Below are 13,145 nucleotides of genomic sequence, written 5' to 3' on the forward strand. Positions count from 1 at the left end.
CTTCCCTCCTGGGTCCCTCCTGGCTGTTTACCCTTTTCCCGGCTTCTCTCTCACACCCCATTCATCATCCAGGGCCAGATTCTCACTCAGGGAGCTCTTTTCATCTCCTGCCCTAGGTCCTCCCTCCCCAGCCTGCCATTCCCACCCTGCTCCCCGTCAGCACATTCCTCTCCCTGTCTCAGCCTCTCTGAAAACTGCACCCTTCGCTCTCCTTCACAGCGGGCTGAGGGATCCGAGAGGGGTCCGGGGCCGGGCTGATAGTGCCTCGAGGGTCTCAAATGTCTACTTCCTGTGCTCCTTCACCAAGGGGCTGATGCCACTCAAGGTGCTTAAGTGTCCTTCAGGCCAAGTGTCTGTACCTCTTGGCACAGAAAAGACCTTTAAGTGGTCAGACCTCTTCCCAGAGTTCCAGTCACCCCTCAGTTTCCGCATGCCCCTTTAATCCAGCTCCATGGCACTCCCCTTGCTTAGTGTATATGAGTGTGAGAATGCCTGTTATTTAGGAAAGGCTGTCTGACAGCTAAGGATCTCTACTGCAAGAGCTGGTAGTCTCAGACAAAGAGAGAAAAATAATAGAAACTGCAGGTGGGAAGATACAGGGTGGGGACATAGCCTGCTTAAGAAGCTTCCTCCTGAAAAGGAGTTAGAGCTTTTTTATTGGAAGACTGGCTGTTGGTTCAGAAAAGCACTAGAGAGAAAGAGAGGCAGGGAAAGACAAGGAAGGAAGAGGAACTTCAGCCTGTGTACCAAGGTGGACCTATATGGGAAGGGCCCAGAGAATGCGGGGCCCCAGCCTAAGGAGCTGGTATCTCAGCATCTTCTCCTCCTCCTCAGGACCGGTTTTCCTCTTTCCTCCTCTACGCCCTTCTGTGCTGCCACAGTTGCCTGGACAAACCAGCAAGAGCAATACAAGTGGTCCTAAATCAGCTGAGGGCCATGAGAGGAGAGGTGGCCTGGAAGTCATGGGACCACTGATAGGACTGGTGGGAATGGCTACTCAAGACCTCAGGTCAGCATGGGAAGAAGGTGGGACTAGCAGCACCCTGTTTGTTTCTTCCGAGAGGACTGGGTCTCGGCAGGCAGGTGCTGGATCACCACGTTCTACTGCACAATGATCACCGCTCTCTTGAGCTAAAACAGAGCCCTCAGAGTTTGTCACCATCATACAAGGCAGCCCAGGAGATGATGTCCTTGTACAGTGTTTCTCCAAAAACAGAAACAAGAGTAACTGGTGTTTACTTAAAGCTCTAGAGTTTACAAAACAATTTCACATCCATTATCTCGTTGATTCTCACCACAGCCCTGTGAGGTGTCATTTTACAGCTGAGGAAAGTGAGGCTCCAAAAGGTTAAATAACATGTTCAAGGTCACCGAATTCGGAAGTGATGGAATGAGACTCGAGCCCAGGTCCCTCTCCAAAGGCCAAGGTCTTTTCTTTGCACCATCCAGCACTGTGAGCTTGACCTCCTTGTTGAAGACCCTGTTCTGGAACCTTCCAAAGGGACTTCCCCCACCCCACTCTGTTGATCACTTTATATTGTGAATTTTTCATTTTTTATTATTTTATGCTTCTTTTTTTTTTTTTTTTTTTTTTTTTTTTTGAGACGGAGTCTCGCTCTGTCGCCCAGGCTGGAGTGCAGTGGCGCGATCTCGGCTCACTGCAAGCTCCACCTCCCGGGTTCACGCCATTCTCCCGCCTCAGCCTCCGAGTAGCTGGGACTACAGGCGCCCGCCACCACGCCCGGCTAGTTTTTTGTATTTTTAGTAGAGACGGGGTTTCACCATGTTAGCCAGGATGGTCTCGATCTCCTGACCTCGTGATCCACCCGCCTCGGCCTCCCAAAGTGCTGGGATTACAGGCTTGAGCCACCGCGCCCGGCCTATTTTATGCTTCTTATGTGATCCATGATATTATATGGTTAGCGACTCTGGAGCGCTCTTGCAAAGACTTTTCCTGCACAGGTCTGGATTATACATTCTTCAAAGACAGAGCTGGTATTTTCCCATTCTTCTCCATCTTTCTTCCCACCTCACCCATCTAGCCTCACCCAGTGGGTTCAAGACAAATAATAGCCAGGATCCTTCCTAAATCATTCACCTCCTTCTTCACTACTTCCTGAAGATCAGTCATGACAGATCCCTGAGCCAAGTGTATTAGTTCAAATCATTTCTTGAGGCCAACTAGCAGGGACAGTGTCCATTGAGAGAAAGCAAATGAGCACCTGGGTCCCGCCTCTCGCTGCTCTCGACAATTCAGGCTGAGCACAATATGGAGTGAAAGTTATCATGCTAGCCCTGCACGGATACCAAGAAGCATGAGATACTGTTCTTGCCTTCAAAGGACTTCTAATTCAATGGGGAGATAGGAAATAGTCACATAAAAAAGACAGCCAATGCTGCAATGTAGTGTGTGCTACAATCAGTGTGTGCCCAAACCAGCAGTTTTTAATCGAGTTTGGAGGAGAGAAAAGAGATTGGAGGTGGAGAGGCCCTAGAGGGTTTATGAGGCTTTGAAGGATGGGCTGGGTATGGATAGGCAAAGAAGGGAGTGGAAACAAGCATTCCAGGGCAGGTTGTTTTGGGGACTCAACAGACGAACCAGTTTGTTGGGAGAGGAGTCACTCTGGGAGAGGTGGGCAGTGAGGTTCGAGAAAGAAGAGCCAGCTGGGGAAGGAATTGAACTTGGGTGCTTAGCAGTGCTGAGTCTATCTGGGCAACAGCAAGGAGCCATAGAAGGTGTTTCCATAGGTGAATTTCACACTTTGGCCATGTGCGTGGCAAAGTTAGATAGTGGGTCTGAGACGCAAGAAATGAGGCAGCACAAGGCACAAATTGCAGATATGTGGCTGGATCTTGGCTGCCAATGGGCTTCACTAGGGTCCATCTCAGAGGAAGGCCTGGATGGTGACAATGTGACTGTCTTAGAAGCATTATTTTCAGGGAGGCAGCATGGGGATTCCTGGTGAAGAGCCCTGCCTTTTGAACTTTTGGGAACCCTAGCTTCTGGAAATGAGCAGTGCTAAAAAGTGCACATCATCTGGCACTAATGGTCACTGTCCCTGAGATAGAGATGAAGCATCACGGATTGGGAGTCATCCTTGTCCCTAGAGAGCTTCAGTGGCCAGCCATGTGAGGCCACTGGAAGTAGAAAGGAAAGGCTGCAAAAGAAAGCAGGAAGTTCTCTCACCTGGGTCTCCTGGGAGCCATTAACATTTTTCTTCAAGAAGAAAAAGATGTGGACAGCTTCAAAGGAGAGTATGTGGGATTTTAGGGTCAGTTGAGATGAATGCCTAGTGCTTTGTTCTGGTTTTTTCTTACTCCATCATTGTTCCTCCTTTTCCCTCCCAGTAGTGTAAATTAGAGCAGTGTCATTATTTTTGAAAACGTTATGTTTAATGGCAGCGTAATATGCCATTATATGGAGTAACTGTAATTTATTTAGTGTTTTAGTTGAGTACTTTTTAAACTTGCTCTCCTGCCCCATCTCAACCTCAAAGAGTCCCTGGCTCTCCCTTGTACGGTGAAGATTACATGAGAGACATTTCCAGGCTGTTGGAAAATATCATTTGGAATTGCTCTGAAAGGTGGCTGCCAAGCTAGCAAGCCTCTTGCTACCCCTGGATTCCACCTGGTGCTTGATAACCATGACTCCTGTGTGCCCTACCCCAGCACTGCCTGGTTACCAAAATAAAGGATCAGCTCGGCGTAGACATAAATGGAACTGTAGAGCCTCAAGTTTTGACCTTTAACATAAAGTACTTGCCAAATCTTACTAAACATTCTGGTGAGTTCTCCCAGACCAGTGATAAGAAGGTTTGGCTGAAAAATAAGCCTTAAGAATCCAGGCAGTGTAGAGTAGTAGGGGAAGCATGGGCCTCAGCAATCTTGGCTTCCTAGCTGATACTCGTCAAGTTAGGCTTCCTGAGATTCCATTTCTTCATCTGTGAAATGGGGATAGTCATGCCCATCTTGCAAGGTAATCACACAACTATGGATAGCATATACAGGGCATGTAGCATAGCGTGCCATGTAGCAGGTGGTTAATAAATGATAATAATAGTAGCTACTCTTCATTGTTTTCTTCCAGAAAATAAATGAGAGTTGCTAGTAATTTGCTACTTGTGGTCATTAGAGTATGAGGTCTCCTAACGTGAATCTTGACTTGGCTTAGCAAAGCCATATGCCTACTTTTATTTCCTTTTCCTGCCTTTGGAAGGAGCCTGAGAATACCTTTTTCTGTCCTTTAATCCCGTAACGTCTACCAGAACAGCAACTCAACTGATAAGGTGGTTTAAATAGGGTCCTGTTAGAATCAGGGAAGAGGTGGGATGACCTTCCTTGGACTCCCTTAGCACAGAAGGCAGGAGTGCTCCCACGGCCTGCTTCTCATAGCATCAGAACTCTGCTAATTTGGAGAAATTCTTTCTGACCCAGTGGGGAGGTGGCCATGGCAAAGCAGGGCTCCTTCCTGACCCTCCCCCAAAGGGGGTTGAAGAGGGCAGAACCTAAGGAAGGGGGAGCAGGGGATGGGGTGGCAGGGAGGGCAGCTGCTTGAAATTGATTGCTCTTGTAGTTTAGTTTATACCATGCGGCTCTCTCAGCTCTGCCCGGGTGGCGACCTTTAGATAATAAAGGGAATTCTGGGAGATTTCTGACAGGCCCATGACATATGGGGCAGGTCTGCAGGGTCAGGCGGTGTATCTCCCTGCTCCCGGCCCCAGGGTAATGAATCTTGTTTTGACTTTGCAAAGCCAGCTCAGCCAGTGTCCCAGAAAGAAACAGAGCCCCCGCCAGCCCCTCAGATGAGTGCACATCTTGGAACCCTTCATAATTCAGGGATACAACTCCAAACTTTTATAGCCTGTGAGTGGAGAGGACAAACACTGCCTGTTTTGCTAAGGCCCTGGGAGAGCTGGTGTGGTTTCCAGGGCTCGATCAGAGCCTACTGGGAGACCTGGGGAAAAATAAAACAACAGAAATCTCTCCCTGACGTTAAAAGCAGTGGTCCCAGGACAGGGCCTGTGCCTGGAGGAGGAGCCGGGGTGGGAGAAGGGGAGATCTCTCCTTGGGGTCTGGTAAGTGGTAGATTCACTCTTCTGGGTAGGAAAAGCAAAAAGAAAAAAGAAAAAAAAAAGGGTAGGGTCCACCCTGCAGGAAAAGCAGAAATCAGCACATCCTAATTCTCATCCCCAAGCTCTCAGGGGCAGAGCAAGTGAGTTCTCTGGGCTACTGTTTTCTGGGCTGGGTGAAGGCAGCAGGAGTCAGCAACTCCTGACTGTTGATACCCCTCCATCTCTGCAAATCTGCATGTGCATGCACACCCACACCCCTCTTCTTTAAAAGAACAATTCCTGAACCATGAAGTTTGATTGCCTTTCTCCTCCCTGCTGTATTAGTTTGCCAGGGTTGCTGTAACAAAGTATCACAGACCAGGTGGCTTAAGCAACAGAAATTCATTTTCTCCAGGTTCGGAAACTGGGAAGTCGGAGATGAGGATATGAGGATGTCGGCAGAGTTGATTCCTTCTGATGGCTGTGAGGGAAGGAGCTGTTCCAGCCCTCTCTTCTGAGCTTGTAGATGGTCACATGAGGATGTGGATGTCTCTTTACATCAGCTGGCCTCTGTGGGTGTCTGTCTCAGGCTCCACATTTCCCCCTTTTTATAAGGACACCAGATCATACTGAATTAGAACCTACCCTAGTGACCTCATCTTAACCTGATTACCTCTATAGAGACCCTGTCTCAGGGACGGGTGCTGTGGCTCACGCCTGTAATCCCAGCACTTTGAGAGGCCAAGGCTAGAGGATTGCTTGAGCCCAGGAGTTCAAGACCAGCCTGGCCAGCATGGTGAAACCTCATCTCTACCCAAAAAAAAAAAAAAATTAAAAATTAACCAGGCATAGCCATGTGCCTGTGGCCCCACAGATCCCTGTGGTTCCTAACGCTGATGTGGGAGGATGGTTTGAGTCCGGGAGGTGGAGGCTGCAGGGAGCTGAGATCGTGCCACTGCACTCCAGCCTGGGAGACAGAGAGAGACCCCGTCTAAAAAACCCAAACCAAAACAATAGTAACAAAAGATGCTGTCTCAAATAAGAACACATTTTGAGGTACTTAGGGTTAGGCTTCAACACAGGAATTTTCAGGGGACACAATTCAGCCTTTAACTCAATCCCCTGCTTTCTTGCTAATACCCAGTCCCTGCATTTGTGCCTCGTTACCCTGCCTTTGTGCCCCATTGCAGAGATGAATGGTCCCTCACTGTCACGCACGTATGTAAGATCCAAGGGCCTTGTCCAAAGCTGAGAGCCACACACAGCTCCCTTCTCACAGTCCCTGCTGCTTCACCGCCTCGAGTATGGGTTCTTTCCTCTTTACTGATTGGGACTGTGAGAGCGTGCCCAAATTTCCATCTCTTACTCCTTGGTTATTGGAGTGTGGACGTAGTTTATCCCACCTGTGAAAGGAATCGCATCTATGAAGACAAGCAGGAGATCCACCTTCTTATAGTAAGAGAGGGTGACTGGGTAGAAATTGTCACCCAAATTTGTCTTGACACCTCCTAGAGGGGCCATACTGCCTTCTGTGTCACCTTCTCGGAGAAGGCTGCCAAGGGTGCATGCAGGCAGAGATCTGTTTTCCTCCACTCTCTCCTCTCACCTTCCTTCTCCACTCTGGGGCAAGGTATAGCCACTTCGCTTCACATAACCGCACAGAGTCTAGGGAAAAAATGACATTCGATTAATGAAGCAAATGCAGCTGGTACAGAAGTGACATCTAAATTGTTCCTTTGGTCCCGTTATTTTCCGTAGGAAATTCTTTCTCTCCTCACCCCCCCCTCCCCCTTTTCCCTTTAAATCGCGTGCATAAAATACGCTAATAACAATCTTCAGTGTCTGTGCATGAGTGACAGCTGAAATAAGAAAAAGACTAATCGTACCTCCTGCAGCCCTGTCACATGGAGATTAAATGAGTCTCTCTCCCCACCCTCTCCCTGTTCCCCATCCCCTCGCCCCCACTCTCTCCTCTCTTGGTTCTCAATGAGAATCATGGGCATTTGAATAATAATATTATAGACGCCATCAGGGTGACAGTGGGGAAAAAATCAGCTCAAACCCATGATTATTCCTTCACTCTAATAATTATTTAAATACCAGATAACTCCTTTCACTCTAATTGAGGCCTTTCAGCCGTCGGCATTACCCGGGGCTTTCGCATTCGCCCTCTCGCTCACCTTGTGCTACCCAACGTGCCTGGACTACCTCTAAGGTCGGTGTTAGGCAGAGCGACGCTCAGAATGCTTGCACATACAGCTGCACAAGGATATGAAGACAAGTCCTTGAGTAGCATTCCACCCACAGGGACAAGATGGGGCCTCAGACTCTCACATTTAGACAATTTTATTCTCATAGAAATCTTAAACCAAAAGGAGCCTTCTGAGACCATTGGGACCAATTCCCTGCCTCTAGGTAAACTTATTCCTAGGCAGCTTCCAGGAAAGTTCGACATCAGAAAATTTCACAATCTCCTTGGCAGGATGCTCTGGAGATCCTCTCTAAACAGAATGTCCCCCTTAATATCTAACTTTAGTCCCTTCTGCTGTAGCTCTAACTCTTTGGGAAGAAGGAGCTTTCTGTGCATAGACTAAATCTGACCTGTCCGTGGGGTTGTGGCACAGGACACCATAGCTCCCAAGTTGCAGCATAGGTGATGGTCCTCAGTGTGACATTTGCCTGGGCCTGCCTGGGCCTAGAGGAGGACAGAAGCAATCATTCTCCCCAAGGGGGAAAGGAGCCATTCAGTCATGTGTCTTTCATTCGTTCTGCCCCTTCATCTGCCCCTCTTTGAATCTGCCCTGAGCACCACCTCGTTGTCCAGGCCCAATGCCACACTCACTTGTGCATATCATGGGGCTACCATCAAAGGCATCTACTTTCCCCAAAACAGGACAGCCTGAAGGCAAAATGTAACTGACTCCCAGGACCCTTCCACCTGCAACAGAGGAAGCGCCTGTCTTTTTGTCACGAGGTCTGGGTTGTGACTGCAGCCTGTTTCTGACTCATTTTGAGTCACCCTGGTCAATTTGTTTCCTTTCTGTGGGCTGTGGTGTCTTTCATATTAAAAAAAAAAAAAAAAAAAAAACTAAAAAACTAGTGGGTTGGAATAATCTTATAATCTCCCTCAGCATTCATCCAAAGTTCCTGCTTTAAAGGCACTACTCATTAGAAGGAAGAGCTGAAGGAGAAGACGGACTCCTCTCCACCATGGGAAAGGAAGGAGGCTAAGTGACTTCCATGAACAGCTGCTAACTTCCCTGAATTCACAGCCCTCATTTTCATGCTCATCTTTTCCCTACCATCATCTGGCTCCTCAGGGTGCGTGAGCCCCCTAGTAGGTGCAGCAGTAATAGTAGGCACCCTTTGCTGTTACTGTTATGAAAACTATCAGCTCCAGGATGGTGCTGGAGGTGATGATGATGTTGATGACAGGGTTGTTAGGAATGAAGTTAGTGGCAATGGTGGAGCTACAGATGGGCCCACAGGTATGAGAGCTACTAACATAAACTTTGACTCAATTTAGCAAAATCGTATTTCGAATCTAAATTCTCTTTCCACCAGCTCCTTTTGCTATAAGGGGAAGCCAAGTGGAAACATAGAGGCATGTGCACCCAGATCTCCTGAAAGGAGCAACAGGAGAGGGTAGCAGGGAGGAGAGAATCCTCCGCTGAGCTGAACTGGAAACGCCTGGTTGTCATTTCTTCCCTGCTTTGCCACTGACGCCTGCAGCAGCTGATCAGGAAGGTATCAGATGCCTTCACTAGCTGTCACTAACACCTGCCTCCTGAATCCTGATCGGGGAGATGGTGTCATCAGGCCCTCCACATAAAATATTCAGTGGCACTTGCTTCCCAAAGAGGCAAGCATGGCCTCTCCTTGGCATCAGGAACGCTCCGAGTTACATGTCCTGGGAGACTCTGTTGTTTGGGCAAGAGTCCCAGAGCAGCATTCCCTGGCTTGAGACTTGGAGTAGGAGAGAGGGAAACTGGTAGAACAGAGACTAGGCAACTTTTGGCTCTTGAGAATGCATGTGACAAGTGACTTCATGCACTAGACAGAGAGGGATGTGACAGAAAGAAGAAAGCATCATTATTAAGAGAAAACTCCTGAGATTGACACTAGCAGAAAATTGGGGATAGGAGGAAGTGCTACTGGGTATGCAAAGTCATAGGCATGTTTGTTTACCAGTGTCTACCAAACTGAGGATGGGAAATTCATTCTAAGACAGATGGGATGGATGGAGGTGAGGAGCTGGAAATAATGACAAATAAATTGCTAATAACAAAGGCTAATGTATCTTGAACACTTAAGATGGCCAGGAACTGTTCTAAGTGCTTGATATGTATTAACTGATTTCATTGTAATAATACTATGAGGTAGCTACTAGTACTAACCCTATTTTATATGGATAGTTAGATAACATCATAGAATGGCTAAGTACCTTGACCAAGTATACACAGCTATAGGCTCCATTTGTATCCAGGCACCTAAGTTCAGAGCTCATGCATTTAACTATTATATCACACTGCCTCTCACCAGAGGCACAAAGGTGGGCTCCCTCCCTCCTTACTCAGAATGTGGATAGGAAGCCTGATCTTTGCCCACTGGGCTCTGCTTGGAACAGCTACTTAGTCACATCAATTTGGCATAGAAAGATGAAGGCTCTCAACGTGCCCTTGAAGTCAGCTGTCTTTATGAAGGCCACACTCCCAAGGTGGGGTGCAAACCTCCTTTCACTGCAGGAGACTGTGCCTCCTCTTGACTCCAGTGTCCAATGACAGCTGTTCCCAGGTGGGCGGTCCCTGAGCCCTGTGAGATGAATTCACTTGACTGGTTACCAGGAGCGGCTTATCCCGAAGCAGATGCTGATTGAGGGTGAGAGGAAAATAGCCCAGCTGGAGCGGTCTGTTTAGAACTCCTGGCCTGAAAAATAAAAAATTAAAAATTAAAAAAGCTCCTGGCCTAATCAACATCTCCAGGTTGGAGTGAAAAACCTCAGTTGCTATTGGAATCACAGACTCTGGGAACTGAAGGAACCAAGCTTCAAGGTAGCATTTTATCTGAAAAAAGAAATCTTATAGGTTGACTCATTCAAGTACCTTTTGTTTTAAGATCAAAAAATAGGCTCATGGAAATGCGAGACTGGTCTAAAGTGAGTGACACTATAATTCATGAGTCACACAGGCAGAATGTGAACCCAGGGTTCCTGAGACTCCCACCTTTCTTCCTGCCCTGTGACCTCATGCCTTATAGACATCAGGAAAGTTTTTTCATTCTCAGTCTAACCCTCAGGATCCTGTGTTTCCACCAGCCTTCCTGCAGTCTGCAGAGAGGCTACATTGGGACTTGTGCAGTAGTATGATGAGAAGATCACCTTGGATCTATTTCTTTCCGCTTGCCACATACTTCCAGACTTCCCAGCTCTGTCACTGGGTCGGGGAGGCCTAGAGATCAAAGGCCCACCCACAATGTTCATCTCATTGTGAATGGGACAGGAAGAATATAAGCAAAAAGAGAAGTCAAGAGCTATGGCGGGATTTCTGAAGTGCCATCTCCTGTGGAGTCTTAAAGATAATAACAGGCCAGGTGCAGGGGCTCACACCTGTAATCTGAGCACTTTGGGAGGCCGAGGTGGGTGGATCACGAGGTCAGGAGATTGAGAGCAGTGTGACCAACATGGTGAAACCCTGTCTCTACTAAACACACACACACACACACACACACACACACACACACACACAAAATTAGCCAGGCATGGTAGCGCATGCCTGTAGTCCCATCTACTCTGGAGGCTGAGGCAGGAGAATCTCTTGAATCAGGGAGGCGGAGGCCTCAATTAGCCAAGATCACGCCACTGCACTCCAGCCTGGGCGATAGAGCAAGACTCCGTCTCAATAGTAATAATAATAATAATAACAAAAACTAACACAAGTTAAGTGCTCACTGTCTGCCTGCAACCATGCTAAGAGGTTGGTCTCTATATTGTCTCATTTACTGTCATGACAACTTGAAAAGTACATACTGTAGTTATTCCCATTCTACCAGAAAGGGACATGAGACTTGACTTGCCCCGAATCCCAAATTTGTTGCCGACTTCTGTCTAACAACAACATAAGCCACTCACTATTCAAACTGTGTCTTGGGAGGGTACCAAGCAGGGAGGTGAGGTGGCTAATCTTAACCGTATATCATGTCCTTCCATGTTATCTCTGCTACCAGGACCCCCTTCCTTCCCTCGCGGCTCCTCGAGGAGGAACCGCTCTCCACCTGGAACCCAAGGAGCTTTTCTTCCCAGAGACAAGGGTGTGCAGAGAATGGCCTCTTGCAATTCACCGTCCAGCTGGAGAATTTAAGGATTCTGTTATTTCCTTTCCACAGCTCCTCTTCAGGAATTCACGTCCTGCTACCGGCCTCAGGACATAGCTAAAAATAACCTCTGGTTTCCAAACTGAAAGCTCTGTCTGTTGGGAGGCTTTGCCGGTGTGCGCCTGGGGCCGGAAGGGCTGTGTCAGAGTAACTGAGGTCAGCCTGAATCGCATGCTCCTGTTGCTTTCCCCTTTCCAAGGAAGCCCAGGGCCTCATGAGTCACCCCGAACACTCCAGGGGAGTCAGGTTGGAGGAGGGAGTCATGTGGGACCTACTGTGGCACCATGGTGGCTGCCAGGCCGAGGATGCAGAACTGAACAAGAGTAAGGGTCATTCCTAAAGAAACTCTAGGGGATTCTCTAAGTGGTGCCTGTTCTAATTATAACCCCATCCAGCCAGAATGGGGAGTTGAGGGAGAAAGGCCTCTCCTAAGCTGCCTTGGAGCAAATTCTCTATCCTTCGGGTGTTCCCATCCCTGCCTCCTTATGTGCCCAGAGTTCTGTCTGGACTTGCCTGAGAAGGTTGCTGGATGATCTGTCCAGATGAGAAAAGCTTTCTCTGTGTGACAGCTTGCTGCCTTCTCCTCCTGGTGCCACAGTCACTTCCCACTGTCCCTCTCCATAAGTCAGGACAGTACCATGATAGTGATGGAACAGGCCCTGCTCTCTGACCTCCAGGTCCTGCTCACTGACCTCCAGGCTGTCCTCTTTGACTTCCTGCCCCTGGCCCAGCCTGCCCCTGGCTACACGCTGTCCTCAGGAGCCCTACCTTGCCTCTCTGGGCAGCTTCCTTGGAACAGGGAAGAGTAAGCACCAAGGCTCTGGAAGTGGAGGAGCCTTAAAGCCTAGGAGTCAGGAGGCAGGGGGAAGTGTAAAGGAGTCAAGGCTAGAGACTGGGCTTTAAGCATGGCCCACTGAGGCCCAGGTGATTTCATGGATGCTGAAACAGTCAGGAGGCCCCAGCAGTGCCTGAAATGAGACTGAACCTCACTTCACCCTTTGCTGCTCGTCACATTCTCCCAAACCTGGTACCCCTGTCCCAGGTGACTGAAGCTGAACTCAGCTAGCCAGTACTCCCTAGCAAGGAGACTGGTTCTCTATGTGTCCTGGCTCCCCATGTGCTCTGCCTGCAGAGAGGCAGAGGTTGAAGCAATTTCCCGAGGACCTGGCTGCCTGGCAGCAGCTGGGTGTCTACCTTGAGAAGGATGGGGGGATCTCAGGAGATCTGCCTATCACCCAAGGGCTTTTCAGGCTCCGGAATGGCACATGTGGGAATCCCAGTCTTGTTGGCTACAACATATTTCCCTTTCCTGACAAGTTCTAACAGCTAGTGATCCGGGTTCTTCTTGCTAGAGAAGAAAGGGCTGAGGTCAGAGAGGGGCACTCTCACTCAGGGTGACCAGCTCCTCGCCTCTCTGTGGACAACAGAGCATGAGAAAGTAAAGAGATGCAGTGGAGTGAGGTGATGAAAGTCTAAAATAGGAAGGAATTTTGTGCGCAATATCAGACTCTGGGAGCAGTTGACCTGGAGAGCCTGGGGGAGGGCCTGCCTAACAAGCTTTCAAAAAACAGGAGCGATTTCCACTGGACTGGGATAAGACGTGCCGGTTGAGTGGGGAAGACTGGCTTTAGTCTTGACATCGGATTGACTGTCTGGGTGAACTTCAACAGCCTTTTAACCTCTCTGAGAGATGAAAACGATGGCTTCAGAGGCCAGAAATAGAGA

At 48.6% G+C, this 13,145-nt stretch overlaps 1 protein-coding gene across 1 annotated transcript in view; it reads left to right on the top strand.

Annotated features, from left to right (window-relative positions):
- PLXNA2 (plexin A2) overlaps window positions 1–13,145 on the top strand; it is a 218,933-nt gene that overhangs the window by 12,777 nt on the left and 193,011 nt on the right. The window lies entirely within an intron of this gene.

Source organism: Theropithecus gelada, chromosome 1 (assembly GCF_003255815.1).
Source record: "Theropithecus gelada isolate Dixy chromosome 1, Tgel_1.0, whole genome shotgun sequence".
In the NCBI taxonomy this organism is placed as follows: domain Eukaryota; kingdom Metazoa; phylum Chordata; class Mammalia; order Primates; family Cercopithecidae; genus Theropithecus; species Theropithecus gelada.